Source organism: Siphateles boraxobius, unplaced genomic scaffold (assembly GCF_051911475.1).
Source record: "Siphateles boraxobius isolate OS27281-9 unplaced genomic scaffold, OSU_SipBor_1 5, whole genome shotgun sequence".
Taxonomy (NCBI): Eukaryota; Metazoa; Chordata; class Actinopteri; order Cypriniformes; family Leuciscidae; genus Siphateles; species Siphateles boraxobius.
The window spans coordinates 13,955,001-13,976,540 of record NW_027509141.1 but is presented as its reverse complement, the minus strand read 5'-3'; the positions used below and the strand labels follow the sequence as shown (position 1 = coordinate 13,976,540).

The window sequence follows — 21,540 nt, the reverse complement described above, 5'->3', positions numbered from 1 at the left end:
ACCTGCCCACACTGCTAAAAAAAATCCTAAAGGAAACACTGCTATATTTGCAGATACCTCAAAACATGCCACGATACGATTACAATTCAGGGATGGCCTGTCATAGTCTAATCTGTGCCGCCACTGTTTCATAATGAACTGAAAATATTTTAAAACTTTAAAAGCCAATATTTTAAACTTCTCATAACAGCAGGGTTTTTCCTGCTCAAAATGGTCTTTGGTTGTGGCTGTAGAATGTGGCGGTCATCAACACACACAGTACACAATTTATTTATATACAGGTCCTTCTCAAAAAATTAGCATATTGTGATAAAGTTCATTATTTTCCATAATGTAATGATAAAAATTAAACTTTCATATATTTTAGATTCATTGCACACCAACTGAAATATTTCAGGTCTTTTATTGTTTTAATACTGATGATTATGGCATACAGCTCATGAAAACCCAAAATTCCTACCTCAAAAAAATTAGCGTATCATTAAAAGGGTCTCTAAACGAGCTATTAACCTGTTAAGCACTGAAGCCATTTTTGAGTTGTTTTGTCTGAGAGACACGCATAAAAGTACAGACTCATAACTCCAAAACTGTAACAAGGAGAGTCAAAAGGGAGGTATTGTTTGATAGAACACTTTTCAATTTTTTTGAAAATATAAATTACATTACATTTGGACATTCTCCTGCTGAGAAACTTCTGATAAAAGACAAAAAAATATATATAATTTTTATTATGATTTTGCATAGTTCTTGTTTGACATAGAATAACTCTGGAAGGAAATATGGTAGCTCAAAAATTCTTTTTTGGTGAAGTCCCTCTACAGGTGACCTGCATCTGGATAAAATTTTGTGGTGATTGCATAAAGTACTCAAAAGTTACAGCATTCTGAACAAACGTAGCCTTTTTGTTTAGTCCTCACACATTTGAAAGGTAATAAAAAATTGTTGTTTTCTGAGTGACACACAAAACTAAAGACTCATAACTCCAAAACTATAGCAAGGAGAGTCAAAAGGTAGGTATCGTTTGATAGAACACTTTTCAAATTTTTTGAAAATATAAATTACATTACATTTGGACATTTTCCTGCCGAGAAAAGACAAAAAATAAATATAATTTTTATTATGATTTTGCATATCTTTCTTATTTGACATATAATAACTCAGGAAGGAAATAAGGTAGGTGGAAAATTCTTTTTTGGTGAATTCCCTCTACATGTGAGCTGCATCTGGATAAAATTGTGTGGTGATTGGATACAGGAATCAAAAGTTACAGCATTTGGAACCAAGACAGGCTTTTTGTTCAGTCATTGACGCCCCCTAATGGGTATTTTTAAAATTGTTCCTCCATGGAGAATATCTTGTCATAAACGCAATAGATTATGTTCATTTTGGGCTCATTTTAATTGTAATAGTATGCTGTAAAAAATATGTGCCATTTTCAACGATCTGTGAATGTTTCATGAGCTGTATTATGTTTTTGACACATTGCAGTACATAGTAAAAAAAAGTATTTAATAGATTATGAAAAAAATAAATTCTATTTATTAGCAAATAACTAAGCAATACTTAGGAGATGTTCAAATTGGCTACATTCACTATTAAGTTCAGACTCTAAGCTTTCAAATGACACCTATTTTGTGTTAATCAAGGCAATATTTTTGAAAAATATGATAATTAATATTTTCGCAGCCAGGTGGCCTCCGCGGGCCGTGCCCTCAGAGTTAGAGGGACTACTCAGCACTCGTTCAGAGTTGATCGAAGTTGTTAGATGCTTTAAAAAGCTGAGATTCTAAGCTTTAAGATGATACATATTTTGTGTTATCCCACGTTTGAAAAAAGCACGGATGGCTCCGGAAACATTGGAAAACACATTGCATCCCGGAAAGATGAGAGACATGTTTTTTAGCCAAGCATGCATCACTTCGTGAGGTATATCTCGTGATCAACGAAATGGATAATGTTGTGTTTGGGCTCTTTGTAATCGTGAGAATCTGCTGTCAATAAAGATGTTCGATTTATCACAATCCATGCATGTTTCATAGAGTTATGAGCTGAAACGTCACATCAAAACAACATAGCATCACTGCTACTGCTACTTCATTGGTGCGCATAGTGCAACGTCATGTGTTAGAAGTCCATAAGGAATATCTTTAGATCTGAGTGATGGATTATGGTGAGTTTGGGCTCTTTTTAATCTTAACAATCTGCTGTAAATAATGATGTGCCATTTTACACGATTTATACATGCTTCATTGAGTTATGAGTGAAATCGCGGCATTAGTGCTCCATATATATACAAGGCTCTATGTGCGCCTGTGGGGGTGCGTGTGTTACAACTCCATTAGGAATATCTTAAGATCTGAGTGATGGATTATGCTGTGTTTGGGCTCTTTTTAATCGTGAGAGTCTGCTGAAAATAATGTTGTGCAATATCCTACGATCTGTGCATGTTTCATGAAGTTATAAGCGAAAAACCAAAGCGAGTGCTTCACCAGTATACACTTGGCTAGGTACGTCTGTGGTATTTTTTGTGTTGGAACGCCATGAGGAATATCTTTAGATCTGATTTATGGAATATATTGAGTTTGGGCTCTTTTTAATCGTGAGCCCCTGCTGTAAATAACGATATGTCATTTTACATGATCGATGTATCTTTCATGAAGATACGAGTGAAAAGGCCAAGTCTAAGCTACCTTGCTTGGCTACGTGCGTCTTTGGATTTTCTTTGTGGTAGAAATCCATGAGGAATATCTTTAGTTCTGAGTGATGGATTATGTTAAGTTTGGACTCATTTTAATCGTAAGAATCTGCTGTAAATAATGATGTGTCATTTCCCACAATCGGAGTATGTTTAATGAAATTACGAACGGAAATGTGCCTTAAATTATGCATCCTTATATGATTTACATATGGTCTCTTGAGGGGCTTCTTGTACAAAACCTCACTCAAGTTTAGTAAAAAGCCCGAAACAATTATGCTTGTTCTATTCTACTCATTGAGACCTTTCAAATGACATATGGCACATGACTATCTGAGCTGTATGATGTATTTTACATATTGTAGTATGTACTACTTCATAAATTATGAAAACATTTTTTTTCTATTTATCAGCAAATAACTCATCACTACTTAGGAAGTTATAAAATTGGCTACATTCATTGTAAATTTCAGACTCTAAGCTTTCAAATGACACCTATTTTAAGTTGATCAAGGTAATATTTTTGAAAAATATTATTATTATTTTTTATCGAAGCTAGGTGGCGCCAGCTGGCGGTACACTCCGTTTTAGAGGGATTACTCAGCACTCGTTAGGAGTTGATCAAAGTGATTAGATGCATTAAAAAGCTGAGATTCTAAGCTTTAAAATGATACCTATTTTGTGTTATTCCATTTCAGTGGTTGCTTAGAAATTTGAATATGAATTTTTTTTCGCGGGGGGGGGGCGCCCCGTTGCCCCCGGTACCGGGGGCGTTGGTTATTAACAGGTTAACCTAATCATCTGAATCAACTAATTAACTCTAAACACCTGCAAAAGATTCCTGAGGCTTTTAAAAACTCCCAGCCTGTTTCATTACTCAAAACCGCAATCATGGGTAAGACTGCCGACCTGACTGCTGTCCAGAAGGCCATCATTGACACTCTCAAGCAAGAGGGTAAGACACAGAAAGAAATTTCTGAACAAATAGGCTGTTCCCAGAGTGCTGTATCAAGGCACCTCAGTGGGAAGTCTGTGGGAAGGAAAAAGTGTGGCAAAAAACGCTGCACAACGAGAAGAGGTGACCGGACCCTGAGGAAGATTGTGGAGAAGGACCGATTCCAGGCCTTGGGGGACCTGCGGAAACAGTGGACTGAGTCTGGAGTAGAAACATCCAGAGCCACCGTGCACAGGCGAGTGCAGGAAATGGGCGCCACTTTTGAACCAGAAACAGCGGCAGAAGCGCCTGACCTGGGCTACAGAGAAGCAGCACTGGACTGTTGCTCAGTGGTCCAAAGTACTTTTTTCGGATGAAAGCAAATTTTGCATGTCATTCGGAAATCAAGATGCTAGAGTCTGGAGGTAGACTGGGGAGAAGGAAATGCCAAAATGCCTGAAGTCCAGTGTCAAGTACCCACAGTCAGTGATGGTCTGGGGTGCCATGTCAGCTGCTGGTGTTGGTCCACTGTGTTTTATCAAGGGCAAGGTCAATGCAGCTAGCTATCAGGAGATTTTGGAGCACTTCATGCTTCCATCTTCTGAAAAGCTTTATGGAGATGAAGATTTCATTTTTCAGCACGACCTGGCACCTGCTCACAGTGCCAAAACCACTGGTAAATGGTTTACTGACCATGGTATTAATGTGCTCAATTGGCCTGCCAACTCTCCTGACCTGAACCCCATAGAGAATCTGTGGGATATTGTGAAGAGAAAGTTGAGAGACGCAAGACCCAACACTCTGGATGAGCTTAAGGCCGCTATAGAAGCATCCTGGGCCTCCATAACACCTCAGCAGTGCCACAGGCTGATTGCCTCCATGCCATGCCGCATTGAAGCAGTCATTTTTGCAAAATGATTCCCGACCAAGTATTGAGTGCATAACTGAACATAATTATTTGAAGGTTGACTTTTTTTGTATTAAAAACACTTATTTTATTGGTCGGATTTTTGGGTTTTCATGAGCTGTATGCCAAAATCATCAGTATTAAACAATAAAAGAACTGAAATATTTCAGTTGGTGTGCAATGAATCTAAAATATATGAAAGTTTAATTTTTATCATTACAAAATGGAAAATAATGAACTTTATCACAATATGCAAATTTTTTGAGAAGGACCTGTATATAACCTGTATGTGAGAGTGACCCGTGCTGGCAAAAGGAGTCGGAATGTGCACAGGCTAATTACGAGCTTCAGGCAAGTGTAAAATAAAAATTTTGGTCGAATTTGAGGTTTTCACAAAAATGTGTTCATTAAGCCCCTCATCTAGTGATACCAATAATCCAAATAGCAATTAAACATATAAAAGTATCTTTATTTGTAAGTTTTAGGAGCTCCTTTTCCTTGTCCGTGAAAATTGCCATTTTACTCTGCTCGCTTTTCGATGACTGGCGCTTCCTCTCAGCACAAATTTGGTATCGTTTTAAAGCACAGGATTCCAACTTTCCAACAGAATTAAAATTTTCATAGCGCATTCTCGATTGTATGATTCTGAACCAAGGAAATGTGATTTTCAAATTCATGCAGATGAAAACAAAGCGATCTTACTCGGGCTGACTGACAGATCCGAAGCGTGCGCACAAAGACCTCTCAGACAGTGCACGATCCCAATATACACATATAGCCTACACAGAATTACAGTATTTAAAAACATCTGTCTTTGCGAGTATCTACGCAAACATTATCTGTCATGTCTTAAGTGAATGTTTGGTTAACTGTTTGGGGGGAAAACATCTGATATGTAAAATTATACGATCAGATGAATTTCCTAGGAGTAGTATATCAAAATCCGGCGACATGCGTTTCCAAACAACCCATAATAGCCGACTTCCTGTTGGGCTGGCGTAAAACTTGACCGAGGGAAAGTTGTTCTGAGCCCCTGCACCACGCCCGTTTCTGAAACTTTGCACTCAATGTCTACTGGCTAATAAATGTAATCTGTCTGTCGAGTTTCATAGAATTTCATGTAATTTTTAGCATGCTAAGAGTCTCAAAAGCATCCAAAAAGAATATTAAAGTTTGATGCATTGCCATGGCAACAGTATCTAAGATATCAAGAATCCATTCACTGATCTACATCTGCCATGTGTTTACATTATAGTAGTGAAGTTTGAAGCAAATCGGGTAAAATAAGAGGGTGATTTCAAAGCATTTTGAAAGTGATACACCACCTGCTGCCAGTTGGTGGCGCGGTAACTTTGACTCACAATAGTCACATCCATGTGATCGGCCTCTTACAACGAACACACTGCTGAAGATTCATCAAGGTCAGTAAATGTATGCAGAAGTGATACCACACTTCCTGTCTCCCTTTTTTCGCCATAAATTTGTTTCCCCACCACGGCCAAACCGTTCGAGATATCAAATCCGCTTGCAATTTTTCATCCTCAATGTCTTGACTTCATGCTGACCGAGTTTCGTGGCGATTGGTTGAATTCTCTAGGAGGAGTATATCGAACTCCAGGGGCATGCGTTTCCAAACAAACCATAATAGCCGACTTCCTGTTGGGCTGGGGTAAAAAGTAAAAGTACAAAGAATATATGAACCGATGAGATCTATATGTGTAACGAGTTTCATATTATTACATGCAAGCGTGTTTGATTTATGGACCAATATTTTTGACCACTTCCATTGGGCGCTGTCGAGCCCCCTGCCACGCCTGGGTACCAGCTTCAGCCCGACCCTGATGGCCGTGGGTTCTGACCTGTTTGCAAAGTTTCAGGAGTTTTCGAGCATGTTAAGGGCCTCAAAAGTGCCCGAAAGATTGATAAAAAATAATAATAAAATATAGCTGCGCGTAGCGATTACAGGCCCTAGCCTGTGGCACCACAAAGCTGGGTTACGTTTTTGCACGTCGTGCACAATAACCCTAAAGGCACCGGGGTGGCGGTGCCGCCGGCTTTGGCCCTTCATCTCTTCTCGCAACTATATATATATATATATATATATATATTAGTGCTGTCAAACGATTAAAATATTTAATCGCGATTAATCGCATTAATGTCATAGTTAACTCGTGATTAATCGCACATTTTTATCTATTCTAAATGTCTCTTGATTTCTTTTTGTTCATTATTTTTTCTCATTTTAATGCTCTTATCAACATGAAAAAAGTGGATTGCTTGTTTTGTGCACATTTTTTTTTATTGAAAACAACATAGGCAATACTGTGTTCAATTTCACAATAACATTCTCACTTGGAGCAAATAATTTCTTTGTAACACAATGTAGCACTGTCCATCAATAAAAGGGTGAAAGAAATACTGACGAGGTACAGATATTGACGAGGGGGCGGAGAATTCGCATCAGCTGTGTGTGTGTGCTTGGCCATCATCAAGTGGTACTTCAGACTGGACGTGCTGCCATGATGATAGCAGTTCATAACGACATAACACACAGATCACTTTGGTCTAGTCAATGGAACCATTTGCCAACTTTTTAAAAGTAAACTTTCCATTCAGAATCTTATTGGCATCCATTTCGGCGTCTCGCGCTCGCCATCCACTCAAAACGTAACGTTAACCTATTTGGCCGGCTCGCAAGCCCAAACAAGTGTGTGTGCGCGTGCCTGTTGTTTTGTTTCCGGTCTAGCTAGATCCACTTGCGCTTTGGTCGACGAAGCAACAAAACGTCCTCGCACGGCGCAAGCCCTTGAAATGAATGGGTTTCATAGCGCAGCGCCGCGCATGCCGCGTCCTGTTGCAAAAGCATGTGAAAAAAAACTACAAAGTTTGCTAGACCAAAAAGACTGTTAATCTCGCGATAAAAAAATTAATCGCGTTAAAATGGTTTTGCGTTAACGCCGTTAATAACGCGTTTAACTGACAGCCCTAATATATATATATATATATATGAAGCCGGTGGCACCGCCACCCTGGTGCCTTTAGGGTTATTGTGCACGACGTGCAAAAACGTAACCCAGCTTTGACTGCCGAAAAGAAGTGTGCTGTAGAGCTTGCATCAGTGTGGGCATCGAGGGCACATATCAACCACAAAGTATGCGTCAGCAACCTTCTGAAACCTAAAATGAAAAATGAGAAACCCTATGGTCTCATGGATTTAACGGACACATGAAATAAGTACACAAGACTGAAAATTCATATGAAGTGTGCCATTTGGAACAGGGCCTATGATCGTGAACCACAATAGCCACATATGGATTTTGCCCGCCCATCAATTCCCAGGTTTGATTTCTGTATTTGACCGATTGTTTACCGTTGCTGACTACTTTCTGCCTGCCCCAATCTGGATTGTTTATTGGACTCTGATTCTTGCTTCATGCCTCGGCCCTTTGCCTGTCAACCTGGTTTGTCTCTGCCTTTTCTGTTCTGCCCTGTTTGCCATTGCTCACCCTTCCTGTCTTTACCATTCTTAATAAAAAGCTACAAATGGATTCCCCTGGCCTGACCCTGCCTCGTTACAACACATATGCTGCATCTGCTCGCTATCTGCCGAACGGATCTGGTAGTTCCGCTTCAGCACTGATGATGTTGTAGAAATAGTGCGCTCTGGTTGGTCTGGATTATTCTGGATTCTTTATTTTATACAGAAATAAGTTATTTATAATTCAGATGAGAATAAAGTTAGTGTTCATTAAAATGAAGGAAAACAAATATATTGATCTGCAATATGTAAGGGATAATGTATATTGAGGCGTTTGTTATAGCAAATACCACCCCGACAGGCTGACTAGGAGCCTGACGCGAAGCGGAGGGATCTTAATCAGCCTGAAGGGGTGGTATTCGCTATAACAACCGCCTCGCTATACATTATCCCGCTTATTACATGGCTACCTACCAAATAAATCAATAATTTGACTCAAAATCCTATTCACTGCTCCATCAACCTTTCATGCCAAATCGCTATATTTCCTTGTTTAAAATGTACTGCAAGATGCAGTTTCTTTCCAAAACGCGATAAGCGCCAAACCTATTTTTAGCCTAAACGCGATAAATCCTCTCCACTAATCAGAATTCGGTGAACGTTCTACGCAATCCAACATGGCGGTGCTCTGAACAGAGGTTTGTTTATGTTCATTCATTCCTCAAAATGAGTGAGTTTTCTAGTCGACTATTAGTAGTTCATTTAAGCCATTAGTTTAATCAAATATTTATTGATTTAATTACTTAAATATGGGAGAGAAACCATAATGAGCGTTTTTTAATTGCCTATTCCGCATCTCAACGCACGCATAAAGCTTGCCACAAAGAACCGACAAAAGTAATGATTATGCATGAAACATTTGAATTGTTTATTTTTGAATTTAACTAGTGTTTTCTGTCAGTGTCAGCTACAAAGATAAAGTTGACTATGTTGACTCGCCATCTTCGCAGTAGTGAACGCGCATATAGAGAGAAATGCACACTTCGAGTTAACCTACATACGCAGAGAGTAGCCGATTTCTTTTCGTTTTTTATTGTTTTGTTTAAATGTAGACATTTCAAGCTTTTTATAGATATACTTCTCAGGACTGTGAGGCAAGTATAGCTGTGTTTCGGTTCATTTATGAGACGCGCTCCAGATCACGCGCGGGCGCCTCCGTGTCCTGATTATATGTCTGCTATATTTGCTTCTTATTTATTTATTATTAATCCAGTCAATTTGTTGATGAAACATTGAATAAAATGAAGATACAATTTATACAAAACGAAATTCACTTTAAAGAAAGGCTTTCTACTAAACAAAACTTAATAAGTGGTCAATCATGTCCGACCCATTCCAAATGTTTTCCGATATATTGGGCATCTTATGATCCTATCGTACTCATCTCATGCGGTTCCCTTTTCAAATAATCAACATAGATGAAATAAAAAAAATAACATTAGCCTATATTAAATATGAAACGTATGTTTAAGTTTTTTTTTAACTTAGCCTATATTTAAGCATCACACCGCTCCGCTTTGCTCACATGCTGTGTAGCCTATACATGCATGTGTGTGTGTGTGTGTGTGTGGTGGAGGGGTGCCCATCACTACTTTTGAATATCGTTATCATTATTGAATATTTTCAATAATTCATTTTTAATGCATATGTAGTGGACAAATTGGTCCTATTTGTTACAGGTTTGACACTTTACTAAAAATGACTCTGAATGTATTACTAAATAACTGATTGAATAGCTATTGATATCATTACTATTTTCAGGTTCTGCACCAAATGACTATAAGCCTAAACGTGTTACTAAATTCAATTTATAGTAATTCATAGTATGAGCCCCTGAATTTATGTTGCATGCTCTCGTTTTTTTTTTTTTTTTTTAAAGACAAACCATACAGTTTTGGAAAAAATGGACAGATTTATAGCGTTTTGAAGAAATTTTTTTATGGATTTATAGCGTTTTGGAAAAAAATAAATTAACTTTTTAATTTATCATAAACAATATTGTCGTTTGATTTAATAATCATTGTTCAACATGTTCAGACTGAACTAATAAAACATTTTAACAGGATAAATTGAATATTCACACAAATATGTGGGTCTAAAAAAATTAAATTTCCTGAAAACTATTGAAATGGATTTATAGCGTTTTGGAAAAGAACTCCTCAAATATTGATTTAAAAAGGAGTTTGATTGGAAAAACAATCGTAATGTTTCCGCTAAAGAAAACAGTCCGTTCCGTCTCTGAACTGCGTCCATGGCAACGGTCTGTTTTTCATGGCAACAGTCATTTATACTAAGCAAGAAATAACAGACCGCATTCTACATTGGAATTCCACCAAGCCATGTAATAAAGCACATTAATTTTAAATTAATTTATGTTCAATTACCAAGCATACAATCTTAATTTAATTTAAAGCAAACAATACATTTAAAATATATTGGTTGTATGCAAATTTTGTAATAAAAAAAGATATATATCCAAAAAGACAAGGCCTTAAACTTTAACAAGGGTTAAACTCTTGTCACTGTAAGACACACACACACACACACACACACACACACACACACACACACACACACACACACACACACACACAATAGTAAAAACAAAGATCACAGCAGAACCATTGCGCATCTCACAGCAACGTGTTTTCTCATTACTGAATGGTTTAGCATTTTGAATGAATTGGTTGACTCAAAGATTCAATGACCAACCCATAAACGTCTGTCTCATTCATGAATGACTCATTCGTACGAACAAATCGTTTGAACGAATGAATCAATGAATCGTTTATTAAGACGGTCGCCTGGCGACACCTAATGACGGTTTAGTGTTATGTTTTAAAAGTATCATTCTTTCCAACGATTTTTAATTGACTCATATTTAAAACAATCTCATAACATTAATTAATACATAATTTTTCAGTGTAAACAATTTAATTTGATCAGCCCTACCTAGGCTAAATGCTATATAGTGTTGTCTTATTCTAAATAATTGAATTTATTGATCAAATTTACAAATTAAAAATGAAAGATGACGCATACATTTAATAAGACTGGACTAGGGGTGCCCTGCAGATATTACAATATGCAGATTTAAATATACCATTGCCCCCCACCGTCAATTTGATTAATAAACTAATTATATAAAACTATTGTCAATGCACTACAATTAAACCGGTTATATGCCTTTACTTTATTAATAAAACTTATTTAAAAAATACAAGGGGTAAGACATTTATTTTCCTTTTTAATGCAGGCCAAACCACACAGCAGTGAAATGGTTAATCTAACCCCCTACACACACACACACACACACACACACACACACACACACACACACACACACACACACACACACACACACACACACACAGACACAGACACAGACACAGAGATGTAGGTAAAGAGAGAGAGAGAGAGAGAGGGAGAAAATGACCATATTCAAACCAAAATATCTGACTTCCTGTTGGTCGGAGCTAATGACTGTAAATTACAAAGTTGTCCGGTGTTGTCCGATGAGTACAATATACGTACTGAGTTTTGTTACTGTAGATTAAAACTAATCCCCTAACTTTTGTCAAAAGATGGTGTTACTGAGCCCTCACCACGCCCGTGTATATATATATATATATATATATATATATATATATATATATATATATATATATATGTGTGTATATATATGTAAATGTATATATGTATATATAGTCATGAACTCACGTTTTAATAATGACGGAAAAAATCATCCTATTCACATGCGCAAAAATATAGCTTGGAAACATCACAGTGGAGCGGTGCTTACGATGAATGGTACAAATTGTACTACTGAATATTTAAACAGAGCAGTGTAATTATTATTTGTTAGGTTGACTATAATGAACAGGCTGCAATATCAAGATTGCAATGCTGGAATGCACAATGTGTGTGTGACACGATCAAACAATGGAGACATAAAAACATACTCTGTCATTTTGTTCATACAGGACATCATTCAAACTTTAAAGTGTTTACTTATATTTGTGTATACTCGCAATAAAACACAATACTGTGCTTTTGTCAAACTTTAAACTCTTGTCAAACTGTAACGTACAACTGTCACCCAACCAAAATATTATCACGATTGAAACTGTGACATTGATTTGATACAAAAGTTCAATAAACAATTAGAATTAAGTCACTTACATTTTAGATGCAATATTGACTGTTTTTGTTCTGTTTCAGCAGCGAAAATTGTTTAACCAAGATCACAGCAGAACCATCACGATCGCGCATCTCATGTTGCAAAGCAACTTGTTTTCTCATTACTGAATGATTCAGTATTTTGAACGAATCGGTTGACTCAAAGATTCAATGATCAATCTATAAACATCTGTCTCATTAATGAATGACTTAGTTGTTTGAACGAATTGTTTGAACGAATGAATCAATGACTCGCTCATTAAGACAGTTGCCTGGCGAGTGGCGACACCTAATGGCGGTTTAGTGTTATGTTTAAAAGTATCATTCTTTCCAACAATTGTTAATTAACTTATTTAAAACAATCTCATAACATTATTAGGGCCCAAGCCTTGAAAAGGCGAAGGCCCTATTGTTTTCCTAAGGATTCTTCTTCTTCTTCTTCTTCTTCTTTTATGGCCCAAGCCTTGAAAAGGCGAAGGCCCTATTGTTTTCCTTAGGATTCTTCTTCTTCTTCTTCTTCTTCTTCTTCTTCTTCTTCTTCTTCTTCTTCTTCTTCTTCTTCTTCTTCTTCTTCTTCTTCTTCTTCTTCTTCTTCTTCTTCTTCTTCTTCTTCTTCTTCTTCTTCTTCTTCTTATTTTACTACCTTTTGGGCACTTTTGGGGCCCTTAACATGCTCGAAAACTCTTTAAACTTTGCACACGGGTCAGAACCCGCGGCCATCAGGGCCGGGCTGATACACAAAGTTTGGGGTTTGAAAACTTGTCCATATATCAAACACGCTTGCATGTAATAATCTGAAACTCGGTACACATATAGATCTCATCGGGAAGTTTTACGTCAGCCCCACAGGAAGTCGGCTATTTAGGGTTGTTTGGAAACGCACGCTCAGGAATTTGAAACACTTCTCCTAGGGAATTCACCCGATCATCACCAAACTTGGTGTGCATGAAGTCAAGACATTGAGGATGAAAAATTGCCAGGGGATTTTTGATATCTCGAACGGTTCGGCCGTGGCGAGGAAACAAATGTATGGCGAATAATGGAAACAGGAAGTGTGTTATAACTTCTTTATACATTAATTGATATTGATGAAACTTCAGCAGTGTGTTCGTTGTAAGAGGCTGGTCACATGGATGTGACTATTGTGTGTCAAAGTTATAGCGCCACCAACTGGCAGCAGGAAGTGTCACTTTCAAAATGCTTTTAAATCACCCTCTTACTTTTACCCGATTTGCTTCAAACTTTGTGTATAATGTAAACACACGCCACATGTAGACCTGTGAAAGGATTATTGATATCTTAAATACTGTTGCCATGGCAATGCATCAAAGTTTAATATTCTTTTTGGATGCTTTTGAGACTCTTAACATTCTTCAAATTGCATGAAACTCGAAAGACACATCTCATTTATTAACTAGTAGGCACGTGCAAAGTTTCAGAAACGGGCGTGGTACAGGGGCTAAGTAGCGCCACCTTTTGACAAAAGTGGGGGGGTTAGTTTTATCTACAGTAACAAAACTCGATAGGTATATTGTACTCTTCAAGCCGGTCAACTTTCTAATTTAAAGTCATTAGCTCCGACCAACAGGAAGTCAGATATTTTGCTTTGAATGTGGATTTTTCAAGCATTTTCTCTCCCTCTTTGTCTCTCTCTTTCTCATCCTCTTCGTCTCTGTGTGTGTGTGTGTGTGTGTGTGTGTGTGCATGAGATTTGCTTTTATTCTTGTTTTCCAAGGTTTCGGGGGGTTTTGGGGACCTTAACGTGCTCAAACTCTTGAAACTTTGCACACAGGTCAGAACCCGCGGCCATCAGGGACGGGCTGAAGCTGGTACCCGGGCATGGCGGGGGGCTCAACAGCGCCCCCTGGAACGGGGTTTGAAAACTTGGCCCATATATTAAACACACTTGCATGAATTAATATGAAACTCGGTACACATATAGATCTCATCGAGCCGAACAACTTTCGTGCTCTAAGTTTTACGCCAGCCCAACAGGAAGTCGGCTATTATGGGTTGTTTGGAAAACACATGCTTTGGAATTTGAAACACTTCTCCTAGAGATTGCATCCGATCGTCAGCAAACTCGGTGTGCATGAAGTCAAGACATTGAGGATGCTAAATTGCGGAGGGATTTTTGATATCTCGAACGCTTTGGCCGTGGCAAGGAAACAAATTTATGGCGAGAAAAGAGAAACACAAAGCCTTATAACTTCTGCATACATTAACTGATCTTGATGAAACTTCAGCAGTGTGTTCATGGTAAGAGGCCGATCACATGGATGCGGCTAGTGTGAGTCAAAGTTATAGCGCCACCAACTGGCAGCAGGAAGTGTCACTTTCTAAATTCTTTTGACAAAAGTGGGGGGGTTAGTTTTACCCACAGTAACAAAACTCCATACATATATTGTTCTCATCATGTCGGACATCTTTCTAATTTACAGTCATTAGCTCTGACCAACAGGAAGTCAAATATTTTGGTTTGAATGTGGTCATTTTCTCTCTCTCTGTGTGTCTATGTCTCTGTGTCTGTGTCTCTCTCTCTCTGTGTGTGTGTGTGTCTGTGAGAGGGGGTGAGGGGGTTTAGATAAACCATTAGTATATATATATATATATATATATATATATATATATATATATATGTGTATAAATAAATATATATATATAACTGCGAGCAACGATGACGGGCCCGAGCCGGAGCAACCGCCACCCCGGTGCCTTTAGGTAAAGGCACCGGGGTTGCGGTGCCACCGGCTTGGGCCCGTAATCGCTGCTCGCAGCTATATTTTAATGCATTGTTATTTTTCATTGTAAAAGATTTCATTTGATCAGCCCTATCTAGGGTAACAGCCCTAACAGCCCTTATTATTCTAAATAATTGAATCTATTGATCAAATTTAGAAATTAAAAATGAAAGATGAATCATACATTTAATAAGACTGGATTGGGGGATGCCCTGCCGATATTACAATATGCAGATTTAAATATATCATTGCCCCCCACTGTCGATTTGATTAATCAAATTTCATTAATCACGAGAGTGAAGAGCTGACTGAAAAGATGATGACAGAATATTTTGTTTCAAAGCGTCTATTTAAGAGAATCTGTCATTGTACTCTTTTGTTGTTGAGTTTTCCATGAAGAATAATAGGCTATTGAACTCACATTTCAAGCAATCGGCCCCCGAAATGGCGCTAATTTTAAAATGAAACTAATGGCTGCACGGGCATTCATAACAGTTTGCGTCCACGGCGAGGAGCGAGCAGAACAGAATGAATGTTTTTTAGGTCATTCCTACTTCCATAGGAATTCATTTGAGCGCTCTGCGAGCTCCACCATGATCAATCTCCGTGTGGACGTCAGTATTATACTTTCACTTTTATATTAGCAAACACTTGTCACACGTTTATTAATCGGGGGGAATATATTTATATATAAATACAATGAGTTTTATGTACTATTTTGATATTATTTTGGACACAAGAGGGCAGTATAGCCCTATGTATGACTTTTTTGTTTAACCAAATAGCACTAAATAGACTGTTTTTAACTTTTTCATACTTCTTGAGTTGAAAAAACAATGAAATGGGTTTAGTTCTAATATTTGTATAATGTTATATAAAAATAAATCGTGTATAATTACATTTTTAGAAGAAATGAGACGTTTCCTGATTCTTTTTTTGACATACCTTTAAACCCTCGCCATAGCAAAACCGTTTAAGATATTCAATATCCGTTCACAATTTAGCATCTTTAATGTATTTTCATCATGTTGAAAAAGTTTGGTGTGGATAAAATAAGCCACTTAGGAGGAGAAGCTAAAAACTTAGTTTTCAGACCAAGACCAAGTTTTCAGACCAAGACCAAGTTTTCAGACCAAGTTTATGGACCAAGTTAATTTAATTAATAAACTAATTATATAAAACTATTGTCAATGCAAGACAAAAAAGTAGTTCTATGCCTTTACTTTATTAATAAAAAATATTTATAAAATACAAGGCTTAAGACATTTATTTTCCTTTAATGCAGGCAAAAGCATTAAAGGAAGCATACCCCCCCCCCCCCCCACACACACACTCACACACAGAGAGAGACAGAGATAGGGGGAAAGAAAATTCTCCATAACAATCCACAATCAAACCAAAATATCTGACTTCCTGTTGGTCGGAGCTAATGACTGTAAATTAGAAAGTTGTCCAGCTCAATGCGAACAATATACATACCGAGCTTTGTGACTGTAGATAAAACCATAAAACCAACCACCCCACTTTTGTCAAAAGGTGGAGCTAATGAGCCCCTGCACCACGCCCGTTTATGAAACTTTGCACTATAAATGTGATCTGTCTGTCGAGTTTCATGCAAGTTCATGCATGCTAAGACTCTCAAAAGCATTCAAAAGGAATATTAAAGTTTGATGACTTAGAGCACGAAAGTTGTTCAGCCCGATGAGATCTATATGTGTACCGAGTTTCATATTATTACATGCAAGCGTGTTCGATTTATGGACCAAGTTTTCGGACCCCGTTTAAGGGGGCGCTGTTGAGCCCCCCTGCCACACCCGGATACCAGCTTTAGCCCGGCTCTGATGGCCGCGGGTTCTGACTTGTGTGCAAAGTTTTTTGAGCACGTTAAGGGCCCCAAAAGTGCCCGAAAGGTTGACAGAAAAATAATAATAATAAATATAGCTGCAAGCAGCGATTACGGGCCCAAGCCGGTGGCACTGCAATCCCAGTGCCTTTAGGGTTATTGTGCACGACATGCAAAAACGTAACCCTGCTTTGACTGTCGAAAAGAAGTGTGCTGTAGAGCTTGCATCAGTGTGGACTCTGCAAAAGTGGGCATCCAGGGCACATATCAACCACAAAGTATGCGTGAGCAACCTTCTGAAACCTAAAATGAAAAATGAGACACCCTACGGTCTCATGGATTTAACGGACACATGAAATAAGTACACAAGACTGAAAATTCATATGAAGTGTGCCATTTGGGACAGGGCCTATGATCGTGAACCACAATAGGCAATATATATATATTTTGCCCGACCTTCATTTCCCATGTTTGATTTCTGTATTTGACCGATTGTTTACCGTTGCTGACTACTTTCTGCCTGCCCCGATCTGGATTGTTTATTGGACTCTGATTCTTGCTGCCTGCCTCGGCCCTTTGCCTGTCAACCTGGTTTTTCTCTGCCTTTTCTGTTCTGCCCTGTTTGCCTTTGCTCTCCCTGCCTGTCTTGACCATTCTTAAAGGGGTGGTAAAACCCGATTTCACCTTTCTAACTTTAGCTAGTGTGTAATGTTGCTGTTTGAGCATAAACAACATCTGCAAAGTTACAGCGCTCAAAGTTCAAAGCAAAGGGAGATATTTGCTGTTTGACTACAGCAAACGATCGGTTTTGGACTACACAACATTCTTCGGGAGTTGCTGACGTCAGCATATCCCATTATTTACATAAACCCCTCCTCCGAGAATACTTAATAAGCGGGGCGAGGCCATTTTATATTGCTGTTTTGGAGATGAGTTGTTGCAATGCCGTCAAAACGCTGCTGTTAGTTCCACTTTGTTCAGCCTTCCTATGGACGAGGGAGTTAGGGATCAATGGTTAATTTATTTTTAACTCCATAATTATGACCCAAATCTCGCTCTCTGTGCTGCACACGGAGGAAAGCTTTCACAATCGTTCAATGCAGGATTCGCACAACGGCTCGCCTGAAAGATGGAGCAGTTCCTACTTTAAGAACAGAAGCTTTTGTTTACGGGCCACAACCTGTAAGTATGATTTATTTTTCGTCAATCTGTTTTCCTGTAATAGTTCATATTGTTAATTGTATGTTGTAGCAAGGAAGTAAACAAATTGACAACGCTGTTTGGCTCTGCTGGTTTGTTAAATGCTCATTCATACTTAAATTTATCCGACAAACACCTAACGTTACAAACTGTTTTTTAATCTCAACAGCGAACTTGGAATTAGTGTAAATTATTCTTTGATTAGAGCTTTTGTTTGTCTACATGCTTGTTTATCTAAAGGCATGCTAAACATGGTTCTGTGTTTGATTTGGCAGCCGATGTTTAGCATTTCCCCAGGTCCGATTGGTTTTATTGACACCATTGTTTATAATACACCAAAGCACAAAGTACCGGTAAAGGCAAGGGCCGTGGCGTTTCCGGGAAACTTGCACTAGACGGTTAGCGAATCACAACACACTGGGCCAGCTAACCAATCTTGATTTCCATTACACGAGAGTAGATGTTAAAACTTCATGCTGATTTGTACTCGGCTTTCGCCAAGATAAGCACCAACTAAGACGTAGCTTTACAGTAACCTATGCTTCTCCATCCATTTACGCTTCTTTCCAAATGGTGATGTGAATCTCTTTCTGTCAGATGTTAATAGTGTATTTGCACACACAACGGCTGCAACCACAGTACGGTCCCCTCATGACAACCGTCTGGATTGAGCAGAGTAGGGGACATCTCTAGGGTCTTCAAGTGGGCACCTTCCGTCCTCAGTGTTTCGTCGACTAGCCCACAACACCACAAGAAGGCTCGACATTGACTCTGTCACTGAGTCACACCCCTCCGTCCCCCACTTAACTCAGCCCAGCTTACTGACCTTTACGTCCCTCCTGCTGCTGAGGCTGCTCCTTTGACCTAACCACAATCTCTCACAACCTCTCCACTACCCGACCATACGCACCAACCCGCTTGACTAAGGCTGTCGAGCCCCACTGCGGACGTTAAAGCGGTCAGTGGCAACGGTTCCGTATGGCATACTACCGCAAAACACAATATCTGTCCAAACGCCAATCCTCATTCACACAAAATACACAGGAACGTAATAATTGTAATAACTATGCAAACTATACAAATAAACCAACAGACTCATCAAATTTTCAAGAATTTTTCGAAACCGTAGTATGGCGGCCTTTACACAGCCAGCCAGGCACTTTCCGTCTCAACCACAGCCAGTTGCTGCTCCTCTCTGCTGCTTCAGATAAGTTCTTTACTGTGCGACGCAACTCTTAGTCACTGAATCTGATGTCTCTGAGGAACCGGGTTGTGGAGTGTGCCACAAATCCTCGACAACCCACTTCCACTGGATAAACCCGGACTGTCCATCCTCGCTGTTCTGCTTCAGTGGCCAGCTGAGTATACCGCAGATTCTTCCTCTCATATGCCTCATCTACAGCATCCTCCAATGGCACTGTTAACTCTATCAGTTGAACAATGCGTGCTGATCCAGACCACAAAACAATATCTGATCGGAGGTTAGTGGTGGCAATCTCAGGTGGAAAAATTGATCAAGATCAGCCAGTATTTCCCAGTCCCTAGCAGCTTCCAGTTGTCCTGAGCGAGAATTGTTTTTAACACCTTTTCTTGGTGGTTGCTCGCCTTTATACACCTCATCCTCTCCTCCTGCTTCCCAAAACCTCCTGCTGAGCCCACTGCGTAGTTTTGAGGGACTGGCTTCATAGAACCAGGACACCATCAAACCGTTTTTACAAGGAGGGGCAGAGCAGTGTAGAATAAAGGTAAATAGCCATATAAGCCATATAAGGCTATAATGAACAGGCTTGCGATGTCAAGATTGCAATGCTGGAATGTGTGTGTGTGTGTGGGTGTGGCGCGGGCGCGACTGTACAGTGTTACACATAGAAAATGGCTCATTTGAATTCTGCCGACGGCATTCAGAATATGTGTGCTACCCAAATAATGATTAAAAGTAAGTTTTTAAGAATAGTTCGCCTCGCGTAGGGATGTGAATTTCTGCCAAAAATGCCATTCGACAATAGAGGAGCAAAAGTCGAATATCGTAAAAAAAAAAAAAAAACGCACACTCACAATGACAGAAAGGGAGGCCAATTTCATCTTTAGTGATTTGTCATCAAACAAACTGTTTATTAATTGAACAAGTAACATGTTTTCGTCGTTTTTTTTAACATAGTACGCTTATTGAAAGAAAAAAAACAATAGGCTAAGCATGGCAAGGCAAAGCAAGGCAACAGTCCGTTTTTGCATCGCCAAACCAGATGCTCGTTAGATCAAAAAATAATGTCATATGTCATAAAGATTGTATGTGAACCTGCCTTTACCGGCAATAGCCTCCTCCTTTTTAAACAAATTAGTTTTCAATCAATGAAAACTATTCGTGTGACTATGCCCCTGCGCAATACACACACATTACCGCGGGATGGAGGGTGTTCATTTCATAAACTACACAATGGTAGCTTATTTAACCTGTTAACCTTTGCCAGTGCGCCGACGCTCTGAAGCGTTTTTTTGTAGCCTATAAATTAATGTATATGTCCAAAAAACGGAAAATGTCATACTTTTAAGTAGTGTAGATCCACGGCCACTTCATCCAACGCTCTTGATGTTCTTAAATCTTCCTGTTACGACTCCAAGTCGAGTGTGATTGAACGCGCTTCAGACGATTCAGTGCGTGAGGAACTGAACAGATCATTCAGACTGATTCGTGAACCGATTTAGACAGATCTGCCAACTTGTTTGATGAAGTCTTTGAACAGAATCGACTCAAAAGAGTGATTCATTTGTAAATTGAGCATCGCTCATGCCCATAAAAAGATACAGCGCGCTTGGAATAAACTCATTTAATAACATGTAATTGCATTAAAATAAAGTAACGAGAGGAACGTCGCCCAACGTAACATCTAAAAGTAGGCTATACACCTTGTGTCCCTGACAGGAAAATACCCTGCTGCGCGATATGTGACAGTGGGCGCTGCGTCAATTATGTTAAATATACTAGGCTACACATTGGAATTGTGCGAAAATATAACGATATTCGAAAAAGCTATTTTATGATCCCAACCCAACTTTGAGAATAGATTAACGGCAATATTTTTTTATCGCCCGATAAGAGTCTCACGTTAACGCAGCACGTTAACGCCGATAACGGCCCACCACTTATATATATATATATATATATATATACACAAATGGTTTATCTAGCCCCCATCACACACACACACGCGCACACACGCACACACACACACACACACACACACACACACACAAAAACACACACACACACACACACACACACACACACACACACACACACACACACACACACACACACACACAGAGAGAGAGACACAGAGACATAGACACACAGAGAGAGAGAAAATGACCACATTCAAACCAAAATATCTGACTTACTGTTGGTCGGAGCTAATGACTGTGAATTAGAAAGTTGTCCGGCTTGATGAGAACAATATGCGTACGGAGTTTTGTTACTGTGGGTAAAACTAACCCCCCCCACTTTT

General features: G+C 38.9%; 1 protein-coding gene across 2 annotated transcripts in view; it reads left to right on the top strand.

Moving 5' to 3' along the window:
• The window catches only part of cdk5rap1 (CDK5 regulatory subunit associated protein 1), a 250,271-nt gene that overhangs the window by 34,286 nt on the left and 194,445 nt on the right, over positions 1-21,540 (top strand). The window lies entirely within an intron of this gene.